The 24869-nt window shown below is 36.8% G+C and overlaps 1 long non-coding RNA gene across 1 annotated transcript in view; it reads right to left on the bottom strand.

Moving 5' to 3' along the window:
• Positions 1-280: 280 nt before the first annotated feature.
• Positions 281-24869, bottom strand: part of LOC146007914 (uncharacterized) — a 53264-nt gene continuing 28675 nt past the window's right edge. The window contains exons 3-6 of the long non-coding RNA XR_014444417.1: positions 22682-22734; positions 19035-19129; positions 18141-18706; positions 281-13406 (exon numbers count right to left, since the gene is read on the bottom strand). This is a non-coding gene — a long non-coding RNA (uncharacterized LOC146007914). The remainder of the gene's footprint in view (positions 13407-18140; positions 18707-19034; positions 19130-22681; positions 22735-24869) is intronic.

The following is a 24869-nucleotide window of genomic DNA, read 5'->3' as shown; positions in this document are numbered from 1 at the left end:
ACTGGCCTTTTAGCCTGATTGTACCACTCAGACTATTCAATTACAGCCTGTTTTTACAGTGCATAACCCATTTTTGGGTGATAGCTCAGGGAATCCGGGATAACTTCCTAGACCCATGAGTTATTGGGGATTCTGCTTTACAGAGCTAATCGGATAGCCATACCAGAATCTATTAGCTGCTAATAGTATGGTACCAATTGTTTTTTTTTCATTACTAGACAATGAAAACAGTGTTGATCCCTTCAGAACCATACAACAAAGCAACACATCATTTTCCATATATATATATGAATGATTTTATTGAATAAGAAGCAGAAATACAGATTATGGTAATTTTACACATTTTATTTTGCACCTGCTATTTTTTACAATTCTTTATGTTCTCCCTAGAGCCAGTCCCATGAATTTCCATCAAGAATTAAATTTCACCAACATACACATACAAAACACATTAATGACATCATACGCTATTGATAAAAAAACATATATATTTATTTAAAACAATATTAAACATATAAAGTGTTCATTCATTATTTAAATACAACTAATATTTGCGAATCTGGTAACAGTTGTGACAAATAACAGCTACAATTCTCTTCCAGATGAAAAACATAACATATGCATACATGACATAAGAAATTATTTAATTTTAATACATTTATAGAAGGGTTGACAATGTCCATTCTTATTAACTATAATAGAAAGTGTTACTTTTTTCAGATTGCATCTGAGCCCCCATTCCACTTTCTGCTGACTATTAGGGAATCAGCAAAAAAAATCCAGCATGTAAAAAATCTGACTTGCCTATCCGGATAATGTTTTATGGGCACTTTTATTCCTATTATTTCAACAGTAAAAAAAAAAATAGATACAATTTAAATTAAAAGCAGACATCTTTCAATTGTATTTTTTTAATGTCTTTGTTAAGTTCTAAGTGCTGCACAATCAGCAGACTAATAGTAATCTAAATCTACATTATTGCTAAAGACAAGATGACATATTAGTGAACCTACATTTCTTATATAATTTTCATAAAAAAATAAACCTATCTTAATAATATGTATTTATGTACGCAATTGGGTAAATAATAATTGTAATTGCTATACACTAAGAAGTATTTAGATATTTGTTGTTACCAAGACAGCTTTTTCCAGGGTGCTGAGAGACATGCGAATCCCAGGTTACTTGTTAGTATGTTAGTGATTTCCCATGCTCTGAAACACAAATTCTGAAGACAATCATAGCTCATTGCCTGCACCTTTCTGCAGACCAGCACAGCAGTATAAGCACTCATTTCAGATATTCCACAAGAACCCAACTATTTCCACCAATAAGGATGAAAATGGTTTATAGTCTTAGAAACAACATTAAACAGCGGGGAAGACAGGTATATTGTCAACAAGGGGTTATCCAATGCTGATTTTGCAGTAATCCAGGATAAGAAGGGCCAGCATGCAATGTACTTGGCCTTCTGCTAGGGAAAGCATCATATTCCCAAAGTGTTAGTAAAACTTGTTAGACCAGAGGTTAGCAACATGTGACTCTCCAGCTGCTGTTAGCCACAACTCCAAGAACTATCTCCCAAAAGTCAGCATACTGGGAGCTGTACAAGTCTGAGAGTTCATGCTGGGAATTGTGGCTTAAAAACAGCTGTTTAGTTACAGAGGATGCCAAGTCCTGACATGAGACTGCACAATCCTGTGCAAAGTATTTTGTTAGTTGAGGGAAAAGAAGACAAATTAAGTTCAGTTATGTCACTTCATTTTGCTTTGTGTTTTTTACCATGTGTGTGAATGTGTGTGTAATAGGCAAGTCAATCAAAAGAGTGATAGATTTTTAATACTAATATAAAATATATGTGATGGTACAAAATCAGACCGTGAATCAGCATTTTAGTAAATACTCAAAACAATATTTTGCGTTTAAACACCAGATAACCAAAAATAAAGAGCTACAGTACAGTTCCCCACAATGTGGACTTTTCTTATAGAATTATATGGTCTATAGAATATAAATAATTCAGTCTTAATAACATAGCTGGTGATAACTAATACATTCAGCCAGTACTTTCCATAGTAGGGGAATTTAATCCTTATATCCATACTTTTGTAGTGTCCACATCTTGAAACACAATTAGTTATGTGTTGAATGATAAAAGTCTGAGTTTGTTGAGATAAATAGAATTAATTCCTATATTTCTAACTCTCTGACTGCTACATTTTCTTTTTGAAAATAGGATATATATAATTATAGGATGGTTGTCCAACACAACCCATTTACATTTGTGTAAACCTAATGTAAAGTCTAAACAATGCATATGTACTGCACCTCTAAGGATCATGGTACATTACAAAGCAAACTAGTCATTTTAAATACATGCCCACTGCAACACAAAGGAATAATGATATGCATATTGCCTTCTTTCCCCCCATCTTTGATTTAGTAAGGTTAAAGGCAAAGTAAACCTTGAATACAAGGACTTTTATATGAAGAGGCCAATAGTTAACATCACTTTATATTTAATCATTCTATAACCTAATGGTAAGGAATATGATAAACTGTAACACTTACACTGGGGATATCATATAATATCATATAATATAATGTAACACTTATACCGAGTGATTGGATTTTTCTATTAACAGCAGGCTTCATGTGGAAACACTTTTGCAGTAAACTGCACTGGGGCCTCTTAACGTTTAAGATAATGGCTTGGGCCCTATTCTTCTAGTGCTCATCTTAGGCTTACGTACTGTTTATACTTTTGAATTCTACAATATTATTTAACATGAAATAATCTTGTATTTAAGGTTTAGTAGGCCTTTAACATTTAAACGATTTCAGTATTTGAGCTTGCTGAACAGGAGATGATCACATGTCATTGGAGCAACCAATAGGTGAGCAATTCAACATAGTAAATAAATTGAGGGTAGCAGATAAATATGTTTTTTTAATTGTGGCCATTGAAGAGTCACTGGTGTATAATTTATGTGTGGAAAAGAAATGGTGTATTTTATTTTCACTTTTAGAAAACTAATCTGACTGCATTTCAGAAATTTTAGAGGTAGGAACATCATGTCATCATTAAGTAAGCAAAGAAGCAAATATCCACATGGAACACTTAGTTACACTTATTCTGCACATGTTTAGTCTTTTTAAGCAGCTGAGCTTTATCTTAAACACATATCAAGAAGGTCCTATAAATTATGATAAAGAGGACCCTAACCCCTTAACATGTTTGACATGTTTTTTGGGATACTGAAATGTACTTTTCCTAAACCTTCAGAAGTTGCTCACTTTAAGCTGCCATATACTTTTGTAAATAAATCTCTTATGTAATAATGAACAAATTACTTTCAATGTGGGTTGTTCATTTACTTAATCCAATATTTTAATATTCAGGAAATCAACTGATAAATCACTGAAATTGATTTGTAAAGATATTGTATAAAAGTCCAGTAAATTGTCATTTTAATATTTAATCATGCAATTCAGCCATGATTACTTAATGCCAATATGAGACTAATTTTTGTATTTTGATTCTTAAGCCAGTGTGTGACAAATCTCGAAACATACTAAATGAATAAAAAATAAATATACTGCCTCCCATTTTCATAAGAACAGAGGTATACAATATCTATTAATCAAGTTCATGTATATGAATAGATGCTGCTTACAGAGAGTAATATACCTATTCATTGTTTGGGTTTAGTTCCACTTTAAAAGTTGCATTTTGCTTAATTCTAGATCCTGATGGAGCAGAGATCCTTAAGATAAGTCTCTATCTCCATTGTTCCAAAAAGAGAGACAATGAGTGGGTGGCATATATGCAGTATGGCATTAAGAAATTTACTGGATTATGGTGCATGTCTATAATATATTGAACCATCTATAAGATGCAGTTTCTGTCTATTGATTCCAGATCAGATAACAATCTAACTGATATTTCAATATGTAACCTAAACCTCTTTCGTCACCTTTGTCACCTCACTGTATCTCACTGGTTGCACCAATGACAGAGCAGACTGGACTAGCACACTGTTAGTAAGTTAATAAAAAATGTTAGATTTTTAGAGAGTTAATAAAGATTTGTTAGATTTTAGTTACATTAGTTCTTTATTGGTCAGCAATATTAATAAGATACATTCATAACTGTGTTAGGACAGTACATAGTTTGAGTTGTTAGTCATGCTTACAGACACAATTCTGTCATGGAATCTGGAGTCGAATAAGCCAATTCCCATTGGCAAAAGAAAAACCTATAGCAAAACAAATATGTAAGAACATTGGTAGACTCCCAGCTCTGATTGTTATATAAATATGTATATATATTGTGCTGCATGCTCTACCAACCAGGCTGGAATAACAAATCCATATGTACATAAGCATTTATGATACAGAAACTTGTTTCTTACCTTAAAATAGTGACTTCCATGACAGAGATGCATCTTAAAACCATACCAATAACCGTAAAGTTATCAGCCAATAGTTACCAACATGTTAGTATGAGAGCATATCAGTAGTTAAAACATACATATTAGTTTTCTCATATTAGTAAACACATGTCCAAGATTTGAAAATAAGCTTGTTTCAGATCGAGTCATTTTAATTAGTCCTCTGATAACTACAAGCACATAATGTGTAAAATAATAATAATAAAAAACAAAGAAAAAAAATCGGTAGAACAATACGATGTCTATCAATGTCTTAGCTGTTTTATAAAGCACCTGCTCCTGCATATTGGATCCAATGTACAAACTATGGAAAAACTTATCCCAACAAATACCCTGTATGGTAAGTAAACTAACAGAAATTCTATCTGTACCATATGTCTTAAGGCTACCACATCCTATGAGCATGCAGGGATTAACTGGATCTAAAAGAGCACATATATATACACACTACAAGCAATACTTGTGCGTAGACAGGGAGCAGATGTTATGGAGATCTTATAGTTTGCTGGAGTACCTATGGTATTATGAATTTAACTGGAGATTTCTTTCAAGCCCTACTGTATGTTGATATCTGGGATATTAGATGGCAACATCTTGATCACCTTGAACATCTTGATTACTTAAAAAATCATAAACTGCAGGTGTCCTAATTCAATCTTCAAAAAGAACTGTACTATCAGCTATTAGTGATTAGTAATATGCTGCATCCCACTTACTGCCTTCTATTGCTTAGTGCAGCCATACTGTATGTACATATCATTTTTGTAACACGGAAAATTGGGTTCTGTTTACCTGCTGCTTGTTTACCGTACTTAGACAGATAAAAATAGAGCTTGGCATGATCACGCAGTCTATAGTGCTTTGCATGTTTTTGAGTGTAACATCTGTTGAACTCTTTTTACCTTTACCTAAATACAGCTCAGTTCTTATGCTATAATGTGTGTAAGCTGAGTGCCAGACTTACAGAGTAATATCATGTAACCATGGTCGGATTTGAATTCAGCTCCTAATGTTATCTTTTATAGCCATGCAACATTAGTGATTTCTTTAATGCTGCAGTGCTAATGACTATTTTTGTTTCATACATTTGCAAAAGTTCTATTGTGATTTAGGAAATGCATCCATTACATTGGTGGTAGTTGTATATTAACAAGATACAAAGGTGAAAAGCTACAGTAACCCAGAGCAAACATTTAGCACCAATGTTTCATCAGTCTACAGTAATATGCACTGTAGACTGATCAAAGCAGATGTCTAATTAGTTATTTAGAATTTCTGCACTTGCACACATATCTACAGTATGTTAACAGATAACGAGAAATCATATCAACAAAGCTGAATTTTGTATTACCCCCAGAAGGGTTCATGACCTGGAACTAGAGCATGGTCAAGGATGCTGGGACGCATGATGATTGGGCACCCTGGGCCGATGTTCTACCACAGCAACCCCCTCCCCCCCTCACCTCTTAGTGCCATTGGTCACATGGCCAGATGTATCAAGCTTCAAAAAGTGATAAAGTGGAGAGTGAGAAACAACCAGCCAATCAGCTCCTACCTGTCATTTTTCAAACCCAGCCTGTAACATGACAGGTAGGAGCTGATTGGCTAGCTGTTTATCACTCTCCATATTATCACTTTTTAAGCTTGATACATCTGGCCCTGAGTGAGCAAGTTCTTTCAGGGTGATTGGTATCAGCAAAAATTGTGAGGTGATGCAAAATAAGTAAAATAATATTTCTACTTTAAAGATTCATTAATTCTCAATATAATCATCATTGTTAAATACAAACTAGTACTACAGCAACTGAATAAAATATTATTTTCCATTAAATACATGACACTGGTTTACAATAGAACAGGTATTTGATAACTGTAACAGTTGTAGCGAAACGCTTACAAGTTAGAAAAGTTGTGTTTAGTATGAATAGAGTGCATTAACTTGGATTGCTTATTTTTCTAGAAAGTATACTTTTCCCACACAGTTAGTGGCATAGTTAATGAGAACAGGATCTTATTTTGCAAGATAGCATGTATGCTATGTCCTGTGTCAGAAATATAGTCGCTGTGAATAGGACTTAAAATAAAAAATATATATATTTATTATAAGTAATAGCGTTATTAGAAGAATTAACAGTTATTAATATAAAAGTTTGGCTTTTCTAGAAAAATAATCCATGCTAGCAAATACGGTTTTCACTTTACAAAGATCACAACTGCTATTAATTAATTAATACGAAAAGGTTAATGGAAAAAGTGCTGAACCTAACACCTCTTTAGGTGTTGTAACTAGTGTACAAATAAAGGCTTTACTTGTAGCAGTTACACAAAGTACTGCTGAGACTAAAAGCTGTCCCAATTACAGGCTAATAAAGCTAATCTAAGATTTCTGAGCCGTGCACGCTTCCATCGTGTACTACAATATTACTGTATACTTAAGTTATTAACATGCTTTCCATTAATCTTTGCAGATGCATTGTAGTTTATAGACAATGCCTTTTATCCAGATACTGCACCACATGACAGGATTATGTCTGCTATATATAATGTTCATGCATTTTGAAGGAATTACTTTATAATGTGGGTCAGTTAAGATACGTTAAATAGGTATGCAAAAAAGTCAAATGTTTATTAGGAAAGACTTCTATTAAAATAGTTCAGTCACATAATTGGTTTACTATGCTGCTTCGAAACAGAGAGCAACTTGAAAAAACTACCGGAGAAAAGTAATTAAGAGATCCAACGACTTTTATGCGGCACCACCTCTGCTACCCTAATGGGAACACTATGGATATAAGAAGCTCGAAGGCTACAGTAACTACTGGTGCAAGTTCTATGGGTGCTTAGGGTGTTTGAGAACCCTCAATATTTGTGTTGCTACTACTTAATATGTCATATGTAGGGAGGGGATACTGGAAACATCTCCAATCATGTAATAAAGTTACTTACTATGGCAACAAGAACAGATGCTCACGTTTTCTACAAATCACCTACATCAGAAGCAGTGCAGCATAGAGAGCAATGGATCTCTTTGTTATTATTTTCCACTTCTCCCGGTAAGTCCTAACTATATATCTATTGATTACAAAGAAAGGTCAAGCTGGAGATAGTATGATAACGGATTCTTGGATTAACATATTAAAGGCATCATTAGAAATGTCCTTTATATTAACAAATATAAATGACATAACTTATAATTTACTATTCCACTGTTACTAAGAGGTAAATTGTGTATTATTGAAAGTATGAATATTTGTGTCTGATTGTAGTTTTATATTAGGGCTAATGAATTAATTTCAACATTATACTGCAACACTAAAATTACATATCCTGTCATGCCTGGAAATATCTGATACTTTCCTTACAGGTAGCAAATAACAGATTGGTCCGTTGAGTAATATCAAACTATATATATACTTTCTTTGTTTATAAAACCAAAAACTATACAAGAAAATGAATGCCAATGTATGCAGAAGCATGCACAATATATTGCATTGTACATATATCCTGCATGATGTGTTAGGGGGTATTTAAAGTTTATATGGCTCTGCCGCAGATATTTCCAAGGGATCTAAAACCATACATAACCTTAAATAGCAAGGGTTTGATACACAATTATTGATTATTAACAAGAGAGAGACCAAATAATCTCTTGCAAAGATGTTTTTAAGAAAAAAAAACAATTCCAAGTGATCTTGAGATTTGAGCAGTCAATCACATTGAAAAAGACAACCTGTTATTCCAGCATAAGATTTTACACTGATCATTAGCAAAGCAATTTATGGTTAGAGTCAGACAGGGTAATACACTGATGGTATATCAAGTGTGTCATGCTTTAGATTAGTATAAGATCAATTGATAGGTTAATTGCACAGATGCTCTATGCAGAGCCTTCAGCATGCATCAGGAGTTAGTAAGGATTAGTTAATTTCTGTACGAGAATTTAAAGCATTGCCTTTTACATTATGAAGCGTTATGCGTGCATTTTGCATTAGTATTATTGTCACAAAGAGTTGGTACTTTTTATTAGCATAAAATATTGGCGTTTACATGCATAGATATTTTATCTAAAAAAAAAAAAACATGCAATGCTTATATTGGGAAGAAAATAAACTTTGTTCCACAAAGAATTAAAAGCACAACTTGAAATTTAGCTTCTTAAATGCACTAAAGCAAAATACTTTTTCACAAGACAGTTAAACATCATAGCAACTTAGTCTAATCATTAAACATTTGTTTTTCTTAATTATATTTTTTACAGTCAGAGGAAAGACTTGATATCTGGGAATTCATTTAAATTAGCTGGACACAAATATTTGTGGTTTCAACAAAATGCAGGTGAAAAATTGTATTGGTATATTGAATAGTTCACCATATAGAATTTTCAATAAGATATATTTCATTGTTCTGCCAAATATTTTTAAGGGTAGTTGCACATAAGCACTTTGAGCAGCCATCTTTTTTAGCCCTAGAAGATTACAATTCTATTTTCCAAAATAATGTAGGACGTTTAAGCACCAAGTACCTATCATGTTGATAGATTCTATGAGCACTGCCTACAGGGCTAAATAAGTGGAAGAATAAAGCACCGTATGTCAATACCCTATGGTAGATAGCAAGTTAGGGGCTATGTATGAAGACGAGCATGTAAGTGTTCTACTGAACAGCTTTAATTCTCCTCAAATAGTGAATATTTTGGGGTTACTGTACAAAAATATTAATGAAATATAGATCGTAGAAATGGTCCACGCATAACATAGGGAAAATATAAAAGTGTTTATATGACTATAAAAATAGACATATTTATAGTGAATATTAATTTGTATACATACAAAAAAATGTTCCTTTTAACAGTGTAAATTCATATAAACCAGTACTGTACTAATATGTACATCCAAATATTTTTCAATATAGGCTAAGTATTGATTGGGACACCTAACTTGCTTTCCAACAGTAAGTACACTAAGGGGTAAATTTACAAAAGGTCAGTTTTTATTTAAAATTATCGCTTTCAAATTAATATTGACTTTCCAAGGCTAAACACACACATTTAATAACTTTTAAAAATGAATATCTGTTAGCAAATGTGTGTTATAGCTCAGGAAAGACAATTGCTTGATAATGATTTTCATCGATTTAAAATCGATAAAGATCAATAAAAAATTGACCTTTAGTAAATACAACTCTCTTATTATATATGGACAGCAAAACAGTATGAGGTTCTATGTAACAATGTAATAAGACTAACTTTTATTTTGTACCTAATTACTGAATTGATATTAGTGGTATCCCATTATGTTATGATAAAATACTGTACCTAAATATAGATGTACAATATTAAATAAAAGTATAACAATTCCACACAAGACAACTAACGGTCATTGAGCCACAAAAAAAAAAGCCATAATTCATACATAGCCCCAAACTCATAGTAAACATATCCTTATTGTCTAAAAGATTAGGATGGTGGTAGTTTACCACTGGGAAAAGCTGAATCCATGTTAATTTGTCATTGTGAATAGCATTGGGTTATTTAGTTACTATACATTAGTATGTTTAATATTGTTAGTACAGTTAGTAGTATAAATGTTAGTAAACCAGCATTGCAGACTCTAGATCGTTTCCTCTGAGTTTTCACACTCCGTAGAATCACACCACCAGACAATTGAGAAGACAGGACAGGCAGTTAATGTTAGTGATTTTTTTTTTACAAGTTAGTAGTAAGAAGAAAAAAGACAGGCAGAGTCAGTAACTTGAACAGTTTGCTGTGTCTCTGCATGGTTAGTAGAAAGTGAGGTTAGTACAGCATGCTTTAGTTCCTGGTTAGTTTGGTTAGTTATTTGTAAGTGATGTTAGTCAATTTTATTAAAGGCTGTAGACTCAGTGATTTTCATTTACTGTGTGTCTGCAGTTGTTAGTATGTTAATAAACATGCAGTTGCTCACCAATAATACAACTGGGATGCACACATAGACTGGTTAGAAAAGTCAGTTGATTGACATTTGATTTTTACTGACATTATGTCAATAAAACTTGCAACTTTTTCATTTACAGTACATAACATTGAAATCGTAACATTAGTCTTCCAATAATTTACAAAATCGGCCTGCCTTTCCCCAGATATCATAAATGCTTAAACAAGAAAGATGATCTCTTAGTATTTCATATTCACATGTCAATAAAAACAAAATAACCACTGCAATAGAAAACAGTGTAATACTACAATCAACATAAATCATTTTCAGCTAATTCATATTTTAAAGATGGTGATGCATCTTAAATCAGCTTTGTCAGTCTTAATTTAAACAACACTATGCATTATAGTTGAACGTTATGAGAATTGTTGCACAAATGTGTGTTGCATTGGCCTTGTTATATATTTTTGCATAAGGACTGAACAGTACTTAGATGGATTAAGGTAAAAAGAGTTCCTGGCACGGAGGAAGAAACATGCGAGCATTGTCAGCCTATTAATGCACACATAGTACTTTTATTCTCCATATCATTACTATTAACTCCGGTAAATGCAGTGTAAAATGGATAGGAGTTGTTAATCTTGGTAATATTTCATGCTGCATATGTATAGTCTTACAATATCTAATTTTCTATCCATGTTATAATCACTGCATTGCTTCTGATCATTGTACTGTGTATAATATGCATTAATGCCTCCTCAGTATATTCCCACACCCATTTCATTATGATTCTTGTTTTTCAAAAACTACATTATTATAAAAAAAATCTTAAAATTCTAATGACTAAGACAAGAAATCTTGAAGGAATGAATAGCAATTCTCAATAGATTAGTAGAGTCATAAGTGACAATTATTTCTAAAAAATGTACAGTAATTCAGACTGCTTTTACTTCCAGAAGTGATTATAGCGTTGAGAAATGTGTATATCTCCTAATGATATTCTTATACAGTATAATGAAGGGTCTAAGTGCTGAAGAGCAAACCCTTTGGTAATGATTTCTCTTTATTACTGGATTTTAATTGTCATCTTATAGCACGTAATCGCAGATGAGGTAAAGAGTTGAAAGTGTAAAATAATATTGCCCTGAGAAGACTCATACGCACAACCTGACCTGTAATTGCTATACTCACACCATAACCATTGACACTTTTTTGTATTACTTCTGGGTGACAGGAAGTAATTAATAGCAGCAGAAGCAGAACGATGGTTATATCATATGAAAGGAAACCTATAATGGATGTATTGTATCTTATATTCCATTTAATGACCTAACCACCTGATCCGACATGAACTCTAATAAAGCTGTCATCACAAACTGTATGCACTACAATGGTTTTTCAGAATGAACATGCTCCACAGTCATGGCCTCAAAATCCATATAGCTGGGAACAGATCAAGCGGGGAAAAAACCCAGGACAATAATGTTAAGATATATTTCCCTCTATAACAAGGGTCACAAAGGTCATAGATATGTTTCTATCTTCCTGAGTACATTAGATCATTGTCTGTGTCTTTCTCCCTTTACTTGTACAGCCGACTTCCCACCTAATGAATGTATACAGTCTCCTGCTATTAAATACTATTAAGATACAAGTATTAAAAATAAGATTTGACCACATACTGTATAAACGAAACATAAACCATAGCTATGGATCAAGAAGATTGTTTGTCCAGGTCAAACTGGCTCTTTAACAAATTGATATGAGTCAGTGTACAACAACATCATAGGGAATTCAAACAATAACAAACCTAATGAACCCTATTTGCAGTTCTCTCACTCTCGCTACACTGTATAAAATAGCTCGATATAAAAGGGACATTAAAAGCTAGATTATAATCAGCTCATCAAATTTGCCTGAAACTTCCATTAGATGTTGCTTGATATATTTTCTAAGCGCTTTAGCGTTAAATATACATTGGCCAAGGACCTTCATGTAATCATCACTATGAATAAACCCTCCATAGCAAGCTAAGGTTAGCTAACTGCTTTATTGTAGGCAGCAGATGAGTAATCTACTAATTCAAACATAATAAAAAAATAAACAATCAAATAAGAGCAGATGACATTGGAGAGGTAATTAGCTTAATTGTCTTTAAGCATCAGAGGAGTGTGAAAGCTTATTTCAGAATGGGATATGCATTCCGACTTCTAGTCGCTAATTATTCCCACAAAGAACACTGCATTTTCCAAGATAATCTGCTCAAACAAAACATCTGCAGATCATTTGGAAACACACAAAGGTTCTGAAACACACAAAGCACCTTGCAGAATAAAGGAAAAATATGTATGAAGGAAAAATACTTCTCTTTTATATTGTGTTACAAGATAGAATGAAATACTAAAGCAAGTTTTGTGAAGATTAAGTGTTACACTGTTAGTGCTTTATACCTTATTTAGAAGACTCTTTTAGGAAGGAAAGCTATTAAAATGATAAAAATACCCTGATTTTAATAGATCTAAGACACTCTCGTTCTACTTGCTGGGAAAATATTTTTAAATAAAATTATAAAGCACCTACATTTACTATATATATATATATATATATATATATATATATATATATATATATATATATATATATATATATATATATATATATATATGCTCAACCTTAAATTTGTTTTTGCTGTTTTGTAGCTAAAGTTATTTATTTTATTTGCAAACTCCATGTCTGATGCTTATTTTCAGTTCTAGCTGTGCACCATTTTAGTATTACTACTGTCCTTTTTTCCTGTTTTGCTTGTTTATGGTTCTCTATATTCTAATGTGATGAATCACTTGTTTTTTGTTTTGCTCTTTAGAGTTGAAACTAATATATACATTTTTAAACATGTACAAGGAACCATCTGTTAAAGTAAAATATAGCTCTGGAGATCACACTGGCGAGGTGTAGTGATGAGTAATGGATCGTAGCGTCTTCCTCACATGCAGCAACGCATTGATTTCTGGAAATAGTACTCCACAGACAAAGCACTTATCTGAAAAGAATTGAAATAAATACACCATCAAATACCATTCAGTGGTGCCTGTAATGTTGTGTATCAGTAATTCAATTCTAATGCCTCCTAATTACATCTGTCCCCAACATTCTTTTTATATTCATGCTGATTGGCAAAGTAGGTGGCAGATTATTGTCAAAAATTGTATACACTTGGGTCTTTAAGACCTAAAGGATGGTATTGATTAGCGCTTGTTGACATTCAGACAGAAGGAAAAAAAATAATTGGTTCACCGGATTATCGTACCTTTGATTCCTTTCCTTGACACGAAGAACGTGTGACTTATGATGGCAGGTTTAAATTTAGCTTTTCTTCATAATGAACTGACACTTTCTAACTTATCATTAACACATGCTATCTCCTGCCATTTAAAAAACTGACAAGCAAATGATTGTTAGCTGATTAGTGAAATGAAGACACTGGGCTAAAGCTGTCCCACTTACCATCATAAATTATAGCTGCATATTTTGTTATGATTTCTATGTGTCATCACAATTTACCAGCCATTTACTGTATCTGCATGTTGCATTTTTAATTACAGCTTGACCATCCGCACACTTCCTGTCTGGTAGCATTTGGTCATCTTAGTTATTAGACACAGACAGAGGAGCTTATTCTGATTGACTCGATAGGCTGCGAATTTCGCAGCCTTTCAAGACCATCAGACGGCGCCCTCCGCCCGCAGTGCTGCCCCCTTTCACGCAGTACCCCCTGCACAGCTGCGAATGGATGATTTACATAATCATCCATTCGCAGGTGGTGAGAAATCATTCGAAGGTTGGTGACCATCGAATGATTTCTACCGCGCACGCAGTTCAGAAAAACCTATATAGTCACTCTAAACTGCGGGCGCCCTGTGCTTGGACAGGGCGGGCAGCTGACATCCAGTGATGTCAGCTGCCCGCCCCCCACAAGTCCATCATGGCCTCATTAGAACATTCTCATGGGAACGCCCATGAAACTATGGGCGTTCCCATATGCTGATGGAGCTGCCTGGCAGCCCCACCCTTCTTCTCCTCCTGCTCAGCACGTAGGGTGCATGGACCCTGCATCTGCACATGCGCAGAAATGCGCAGATGCTCAACATCGGTCCTCTGTGCGAACGTATGGAGGACCGAATGGATCTGAATAAGGTCCAGAGTGTCTGTGTGTGAAGGTCCAAAATGATGTGTGACCAAACAGTACACAGACCTTTGATTCATCAGCACTAAGCAATCAGATTGGCCATATATATAGGCAGCTTTAGCAAGCCTTCCCTAACACTAATTAATAAAACAAAATATAAGTGAGCTCAATTTTCTTACTCTGTTACACATCTAAAGATTTTAGTATTGTGCAGTAAATAACATATTACAACAGAGATTTCAGGCCAACAGCAAAAGCTTCGTAACCATTTTTATATCTGTCTCTGAATTATTTAACAGGTTTTTACCATACTCAATTAGTGTTTCCTTACTCATCTCTTATTTGCTATGAGATTTATATATAGTAGCATGCAAGTCCTAAATCTAAATTATGAATTAAAATGTTATGAATAAAAGTACCTTCCGGATGAGCAGTTCTATTGTTTTCATTATGTAAGCTGTTCATCAGAATCCTTAGATGTGGGGGGAGGTTATCAGTATTCTAGATCATACTTATCAAATTTGCTGCCCCTCCTCTAGGATGGGGCAGGCCTGTCAGCACATAGGGGACAAGGCAAGCACAAAGGTGGGTTGTAAGAGGGCTTGGAGGCATGCTCGTGTCATCTTGGCTATTCCTCCCACCATTGCTAAAACCACAGGCACTCTAGTTGGGGCAGGACTACAATGACACAATTCAACACAAATCGTGTGTCATTGGGTGGCCTCGGTCTACCCACTTTTGCTCTATTGTGGGTGCTGAGGGAGAGAGAAAGTAGGTATTGAGGGGGATGTGGGAGACTTGCCAGGTAGGCAGGAGTGCTTCCCACTTTATCTGGAGCCTCCCGGCCATGGCCCTTATTCTGATCTGTGCGGATATTCCCGCATTCTTACGGAGCGGTCCGCACGCCACGGTGTTTTGCCGCATGCGGCCATCGTCCGTAGAAACGCCCACGTGTCCTCCGCATTCGGACGGACTCACTCTTTAAGAACAGGGCGTGTTTACGGACGACATACAAACCATGCGTGTGCGGGAGAAACACTCCGATTCGGCACGGTATTACAGAGTATTACAGAGTATGCTCGGGAATACCGCATCCGAACGGGAGCCAAGCGGTGCTACCGCACGTAAGCGGAGGATTTACGCCAAACAACCCACTATGAAGTATCTTCTGCAAGACATCACATGACCCACTTATTCAATTACCTATCCTCATAAAAAACTGCTTATTTGGAATTGGAATCAATTAGATTCCAATATATCCTTACAAGCATGCCTAACACATGCATAGCACACATTAACCCTTACAGCAATTGAAGTGCAATGGTTTCAATTAAAGCACTGACAAGCGTCCTATTAGTGAGTAATGAGTAAAGGAGTAGATTGTTATTGGGTTCAGGTGTTAATGGTTGTAGTCATTAGGCGTACGTTCGCCTACCGCATGAACGAGTGGTGTCCGCAAAGCAATAGTACACTTGTGGACACCGCACATTTCAGCCCTTTTTGCTCGCGTGCATTCGGAGTGGTTTCCGAATGTACGCCCCCCAACATAAGTGTACTCCCCCGTGTCCGCCCATGTTTCTGCCCCGTTTTGCCCACTTTGAAACTACGCCCATGTGTCATTCCGCATGACGCCCATAATACGCCCCTATTTCCCGACTGATTGCGGTGACCAGTTTTGGACGGGCTTTGTCCGAACTGGTACCGAGTCAAGGCGTGGCACATGCGCGTAGCGTTCTCCACGCATGCGCAGACGCCGTAAAGACGCGATCCGTAAGAACGCGGTAAAGTCCGCATCAATCAGAATAAGGGCCCATCCCGGGAGGTGTAAGCAAGTATGGGTGTTGTGGGTTTTTGGATAAGTTAAATAATAAATATACAATGTAGTGTTTTTTTTTTTTTAAACAAGGCTGATAACTTGAAATGTTTGTCACATCTCCAGGAAATAGCATGTACTGTAACGATTGGCTTTAATGTTGTTATTGGATTATTAGGTTACATTTTACAATATTTGCTGCAGTAAATTTCCAGCTGGTGACCTTCTCAGGAATTGGAACCAGTTGTAAAGAACTGAAGCTTGTTTGTTAAACATTGTTACATATAATTGAAAAAAGGTAGTTTTTTAGAAAAAAAGAAAAAAAAAACACTTTAGATGTCAAACACAAAGATTTCTATAACAATTTTGCAGAGTGCGTCAGCATTGTTTAGTCTGAAACAAACTACACTAGTTCTACTGCTGGTTATGTTTTTGGGGATTATCTACATTTTCCTCCCATTAATTTACATACCATAATTACTTATGTGAAGACAGACATTTATGTTGATTTAACAACTGACTCTTTATTACACCTGGTGAAATCTTTGTTAAAAAAAAATGGAGAAAAAAAATTGTAGTGCCAGGACATTGGGGTACTGTGAGCCCTCAGCCATTGGCAAATCCAGGGGGTGTGATCAATGCAACCGTTCCCCTCAGACCTGCACAGGCAGAAATTGCTGCAACTGCTCATCAGCAGCAGCCTCTCCAGCCTCACTACAGCCCAACACACAGCATCTGGGCTTAAAAAAGATGCTGCTATGGCTATCAGGTTAGAGGAAGGTGTGTGTGTGTGTGTGTGTGTGTGAAGGGGGGGGGGGGGGTCGATTTGGTTCTCTACTAGGTAACTCTAACCAGCCATTTTGGGGTAATTAGGGGTAATTAGTACCCACTCCCTCCTCCCTCAGGCAGCCTTGCTGAAGGGGCCTACACACAGAAATATTTACTAGATCATTCAGAGTGCTCAACAAGTTCGCTCAGCACACAGCGATGTGTCAGCGCTGTGTGCTGAGCAATCTGTCAGGGCCAGTGTTCTCCGAAGAGAACACTGGCCCCTGACTGGCGATATGACCAGATTTATCCAGCATGCTGGATATTAATCGCCAGGCGATGGCAACACTCAGGGCCACGCATCACTATCGCTATGCACATACACCGGGAGCGATGTAGGGGCATTTTCAAAGCGATCTAGTTAGATTGTTTAAAAAATGCCCCAAAATCACTACATGTGTAGAGGACTCGGTCATTAGGTCTACAACAACTAGGTCGACAAGCATTGGGTCGACACCACTAGGTCGACATGCAGCAAGGTTGACATGGGTTAAGGTCGACATGGGTCAAGGTCGACATGGGTCAATGTCGACATGTATCTAGGTCGACATGTGTCTAGGTCGACATGACATTAGGTCGACACAATCATTAGGTCGACATGGGCTAGGTCAACGGTCAAAAGGTTGACATGGGGTTTTTCACTGTTATTTAAGCCAACATGTGCCAACAGGCAGTATTTCATGCCTTACCATCCACTAAGGCATGGTGGGAGAAAAAAATAGTGTGCCGAGCAGTGTTGTGCAGTGAGTAAGTAAGTGTAGTGTCACTTTAAGGGGAGTTGAGGTCTCAGATAATTTTTTTAGAAGCAGTGAGGGGTAGGTGGGAATCACAAACCCCCACCCCCCCCCCCGCAGGACACTGTCCGACACAAGAGGGATGTGGGGAAGTCCCAATAAAAACGATACTGTCATGTAAAAATCGGGACAGTTGGGAGATGTATTGCTTACCTTGCAATAAGAAGTGATGACGATATTAATTCTCCATGGAGTTCATTGATGTGTAACAGCAGAAAGAGCAACAACCTCAGGTCACCATTCACTGGATACTGGAAGAGAAAGAGAAAAAGCAACCAACGCAGCAAAAAGAAACGGCATCGAGAAATTCAAATAAAAAAAAGTGTAAACAGTATAGATGTCTGCCCATATGGATGATCAATGTATGAAGAGGATACTCTAATTTGCCTCAGATATTGTAGTCATAATCCACTTTAATGAAGGAATATGAACTTAAAATATGTGAAAACCAGCTACAGTATTGACTTTCATTTTCTGTACTGCTATTACTTGGCTCTCAAACTAAAGCAGCATTTAGTCTTAATGCCAGTAGTAGTTGTAATTAAATATATTTAGGACAATTATGACATTTTAACAATCAAATAAAACCAAAAACCAGGCTCCAAAAAAGACCACTGACATCATGAGAATAAATCTGTATGTCCTAATAGCAGTCAGTTTATAAATGCATATGTAACCTGGAATGATGAGTGTAGGCCCGCGCTCCTTTATGCTGCTTCCTGTAAAATTGATTCAAATATTGACGGTTATTTATTAACATAGATAACAGGAGTAAAGCTAAACACTAAGGAGTTGGAAGCCAAGTAAAAAAAAAAGTTGCACAAAAATATATTGTAATGCAAGGTATGCAAATACATTAATTAATTAATTAATTAATTAATTAATTAGAGTTCAGCTCGAAAACCCTTGTTAGAACTGTGAATCTGCCCTAACTTTAGTGCAACATGGAAATAACAAAAGGTAAATGTTCTCCTTATTTTTACTTTGCTCCTAACTCTTAATAATACATTCATCTAAATATGGAAACTGAAAATATTAGCTTCATACCTTCTGGATTGTTTCTTTCAATAAAATGAAATTGTCCATCAGCCGTTCTGTGTCTCAGCCATTTTGGAGACAGCTAAAACTGTCCTCTTCCTATTCTGTCAAATAGTAGACAGAGAAAAAAAGAGAGAGAATGGCTGCTGTCGCTTTTGTCTTTTATAATGTCCATATTTGTTCTAGGCACCTTGGAATATTTATTACAATCCTCAAAGAGTGATAGTTTATAAATAAGTTGTTAGAAATTCATACATGTAATATATACATTTGAAAAGCACATGGTAAATATGCTGTACATGAAGTACCACCAACTAAAGACATTGGGTCAGATGCACTAAGCTTCAAAAGTGATAAAATGGAGAGTGATAAACAACCAACCAATCAGCTCCTGCCTGCCATTTTTTAAACACTGTCTGTGACATGGCAGGTTGGAGCTGATTGGCCGGTTGCTAATCACTCTCCATTTTATCGTTTTTGAAGCTTAGTGCATCTGGCGCATTGACAATCTACTGTCAGTAACTCATCATGGTGTTTGGCCAATTTGTGTGCTCAGTATTGGCATTATTCTAGTTCACTCTTAGAGGCAAATTCCTTCTCAAATGGACAAAATCATGTGCACTACAGGTGGGGCAGATGTAACATGTGCAGATAGAAATAGATTTAGGTGCGGTTTTTCTTCAAAGTGAGATCTATATTGCATTGTAGAAATAAAGCAGTCAGTATCCCTTTACAGAAACAAAATAACTCACCCAAATCTAATTCTATCTGCGCCTGTTACATCTGCCCCCCTGCAGTGCACATGGTTTTGTCCTTCTGAGAAGGATTTTGCCTCTAAGAGTGAGCTAGAATAAGGCCCTATGTTTCCAATAGGAAGACACTCAACTGGTTGATGGTGCTGTCCAAGGCATCATTCCAAAAATACCATCATTGTTTGCTTGTTTGCATATAAAGTGATTGAGGTAAAAAGTTATGATAAAATAACTGAAAACCTTCTCAAGTGAACAAATAGAGACATCCAATCAGATTATAGCTGTGATTTATTAAGTATATTCCATAAAATGATAGCAAGAAACCTGTGCTCTTTAGAACCTTTGACAAACCTTCCACTAAGTAATCCTTCATGGTCACCGCCGCCGGTCCCCTGCACAGGGCCAGCGCATGCCCAGTAACTTTATACATGCTGTACATGCGCTGGCCCAAGCCTCCATGGGCTGCCTTTACTGCAGCCCCCCCCCCCCCCCCCCCCCCCAGAGGCTTAATAAAGTTCCCGGGTCTGGCACATGCGCAGTATCGTCCAGCACATGCGCATTTGTGCACAGAGAGGCATCCCCGAGGGAGGGAACACCTCCCAATGGGAATGCTTTGAGTGACTGGCAGGTCGGACTTCCAATAGGAAGTCACTGCTAGTCACATTGAAGCCAGAGCAGTCTCACAGACTGCATCTGGCTTCACTTTAGGCAGAGACAGTGGCAGATTTTACCAGGGGGGCTGCAGCCCTGCAGCCCTGCAGCCCATAGGTAAAAACTGCCACTGACTACTGGACATCTGTGAGATCTTGCAAGCCTCAAGAGATCTCACATGCAGCTTGGCAGCTTCCATAGACAGGGCCGAGCCTGTCCCTGCTGTGATGATGGAACAATGTCAGCTGCAGCTATCAAAGTAGCTACAGATGTCAGAACAGTTAAAGCCACTGACCATGCATTCATTGCCCAGCACACCAGTGCACCATTGTGTAGATGGCAGTACCGATAGTGACAGAAATGCATAACGTCCCTGTTATTTGCCTTGGCATTCATATATAAGGGAGAAGCTTTATCAGCACACATTATGGCCCTGATTCTGGTTGGTTTTCAGAATAAAACTCCTTCTTTAATGGAAAAAAAACATGTGCATTGCAAGTGGGACAGATGTAACATGTGCGGAGAGAGTTAGATGTTTGTGTTATTTTGTTTCCATGCAGAGTAAATACTGGCTGCTATATTTTTACACTGCACTATAGATATCAGTTTGAACACATCCCACCCAAATATATCTCTCTCTCTGCACATGGGACATCTGCCCCACCTGCAGTGCACATGATTTTATCCATTAAAAAAGGAGTTTGCTTTTGTAAGCCAATCAGAATCGGGCCTATATTCGCTAGTACCACTTCCACTTTCATGTTGTCATGCTTTTATAAATTGATCACAATGAATCAATTCATCATCCGTCGTTCTCTGTTAACAACATTTGCAATATTCCATTGTACTTGCTTCCAGGCTTCAGTGGGTTAAGACTAATAGAGTTGTGGTGATTGCAATCTGCAAACCACTTCATGCAGCTACGCCATTCCATATCAGTTCCTTAGTCTCCAGATACAGAGAATGGCACACTCCGATCTACCAATGACATATGACTGTCACTCTCCCTTATAATGACTTTCCACTACAATCTTTACAATTTCTGTACTTCTGTAGTCTTATCCTAGAATTGCATCACCCCATGCTGTTTGTGTAACCTATCCTGCAATCATTTAAACATTGCTGTAACACACTGATCAAATCATATCATCACCTTATATCATTAGGGATTAAAGATTTGAAAATTGAACACATAAAGAGAAAATACACTACAAATAATTAGTGAATATATAATTTACTCATAAATATATATATATATATATATATATATATTTCATTAAATAGTTTCTGTAAAACCTCTGACATTGAAATGACCTTCATCATAAAATGGTTTATAATACCAACATTAAGCTGACTATGAAAAGTTTATTTCTGTGTTTGGAAATGGAGCACGATTTCCAGATTGGTTGTTAATAATTCATATTCTTAATTCTTAGTATTATATGACCTGAATCAGCGAAACCAGGTTTTTTAGAGTTTTTCCATAAACAAATTCGTCACTAAAATCATTTGCATTATGGCCCTTATTCTGATAGAGTCGGGTGGCTGCGTGTTCGGTCGGACGGCCAATGTTTTATGTTTGCGCATGTGCAGAGGCGTTTCTGCGCATGTGCGAATGCTGTGCACGTCCACATACGGCGTGAATTCCGTACAGAGAACGATCGGTCGGAACAATCCGAACAGGGGGTGGAGAGGGGCGTGAAGGGCTATTTGGGCTCATTACCATATGCGAAAGCCCTGTATTTCATGGGTGTTCCCATGAAAACACTGTGCTTACGTATGGTAATCCGGCCGTAACGCACGTGTGGGGGGCGGACAGCTGACATAGCCGGATGCTAGATGCCCGCCCATATCCCTGCTTTCGCACGGAGAAATGTCCGAGTGGTCTGGAGCACTCAGAGCTGTCTAACCGCTCGGTCCATCATTCGATGTTCGGTGACCATCGGAGGATGAGGGAGGTTTCCACAGATGGGGGAGTTGTTTACATGAAACATCCACTCGCGGCCTATTCGCTCGGTGTCTTACCGCATTCGGAAGCGATCCATACGGAAGGTGGAGCTAAGAGCACTCGGTGGCCGTCCGAAAATACGCATCCGACCGATTCAACTAGAATAAGGGCCTACTGTATATCAGAATACATTTTATTAAATTGTTTGTATATAGCATTTTCTAAAACTGCTCCATCATATTGCTTACTGGCTTTGAAAATATACATAAAAAAATCTGAAATCGTTTTAGTTTCATTCTTCTTACCATGTCGCCCAAGGCATCTACACCTTTTAATGTCTTCATTTTTTATATAGTTCCTGTTAATGAGAGGAGGAATATTTAGAATTTATATTGACTAAATAATCTTTAAGCAAGCTGTAATAATAAATCAATTCCAACACATAAATTTCATAAAAGCTGTGCCTTACTGTATACGTGGGTAAAAAAACCTAGAGGTACGTATGAACACTGCAGTCATAGCATACATAAATATGGCTATGGTTTAACTGAAAGCAACAAAACATAGACAATTTCATAGTCAAGGTCATAAAGCAAATTTTATATTTGTTTCCTAAAAAGCGCTTTGTAATCTATTAGATTATTGAAATTATAGAGTTTTAACAGTTTAACTTCCATTCTAAAAACCTCACTATAAGGATACAGTGTGACCTGAGTTATTCTGAAGCTGGGTACGCACTAGACAACTTATTGTTAACGATATGCATGATAACAATATTTATTTATTTATTTATTTGCAGTTTCTTATATAGCGCAGCAGATTCCGTTGCGCTTTACAATTAATGCATATAATCTAGTGTGTATGCACTATGGCCCTTATTCAGGTCTGTTCGCATGGCCGCGTGCGTTTGCATGGTTTCTCTTTGCGCCTTTTTGCGCATGTGCATGCGCTGGGTGTGTGCGGCCACGGGGTACAAACTGTTGAGGCCGGTGGGCGGGGGAAGCAGCAAGGTGGCTATGGGCGTTCCCATGAGACCACTGGATTTTCTCATACTAATGGGCCTATGTGTCAGCTGCCCACCCACTTCCCTCAGAGTGCACATGCACATCTAAGGTTGACTATCGCTGACCATTGCCGACCATCGAATGATGTAGGTGTTCCCCCGCAGGCTGCGAATGAATGTTTATGTAAAATATCTATTTGCATGCTGTATGAACATACACGCCGTGTGAATGGTGGGCCGGTATACCACCATTCACAAGGCGGGATCTGGTTGACTCGCAAATTCACACTCCTGCAGGTCGTTAATGTTTTCCTAGGTCATCTGTACATGCAGCTACCTGCTGAATATATTGTCAACAACCGCATGCTCTGAGCGTGGGCTGGGTGGTGTCACTGCATGATTTAGTCAATGATATCATTCAGTGTGTACACACTATATTTTTTTCCAGGGAGTATACCGGAATGCGTTAATGGTATAGCTTGTGGAGCGTATCATCTCGTGTGTACCCAGCATTAATTCGTGGCATTTTCCCACCTGCCTAAAATGCTGGCTCAGCACTGTATATATATGACCCCAATAGCCTACGACATATTGTGCACCAGTATAGGTAATACCATAGACAGATAATACACCAGGGAAGAGGCACGCTGGGATAGAAAAAAAAATAAACCTCAGGAACAAATTTAAATGATTTCCCATTTTTATCAAGACAAAAATATCCAGATTAAAATGTAAAAACAGATAGATAGATAGATAGATAGATGGTAATCTCTAATGGAATGCCACTCCTAATGGAGACATTCTATACTAGATAGTGCACCACCTGCTGAGAAATGCTTTTTACGGATATTAGAATATCAGCTTTGCTTTCCATGACCATATGAAAAAAGTTGTCATGTCAAATGCTTTAATCCAGATGTGATCTTTAAATTGACATTGAATTTCAGTATATTTTAAAACTATATGTGCTTTATGCCTTATAATACATACATTCAATAAGCATTTTTATTGTAGTTTCATTACTTCACATAATGATAGCAACTTTCACATCACTAGTCACAAATAATAATGATAGATGTCACAGTTGTTTATACAAGAATTCACATCACTCATATAAAGAATAATAGAGGATAGTTTTGCTTGTCTCTACTAACATTTCAACAAAACATCTCTTCAATAGCTGATTTATGTCATTTGCATTTGCCTGATGTGCTTTAGACAGATCAAGTTTAGCATCTGAATGATTGTTGTAGCTGCATCAAATGTGTGCTATTTGGTATCTATCAGTATCCAGAAAACTATTGTTTCCACCAGGCAGACTAGCAATAGAAAATCTGTATTTTCCAAAGTAAAACAGATATGGCCCTTCTCCATGCCAAACTAATGCATCAAAAATGGTTCCCTCTACCTCTGTAGGTAAAATGGGAGATTCCTTGACTTTCACAATATCCCCTAAAAAGCCTGACATCACTACATTGCTGATTATTACC

Source organism: Crinia signifera, chromosome 1, assembly GCF_055691185.1.
Source record: "Crinia signifera chromosome 1, ASM5569118v1, whole genome shotgun sequence".
Taxonomy (NCBI): domain Eukaryota; kingdom Metazoa; phylum Chordata; class Amphibia; order Anura; family Myobatrachidae; genus Crinia; species Crinia signifera.
This window is presented reverse-complemented; position numbering and strand designations above follow the sequence as displayed.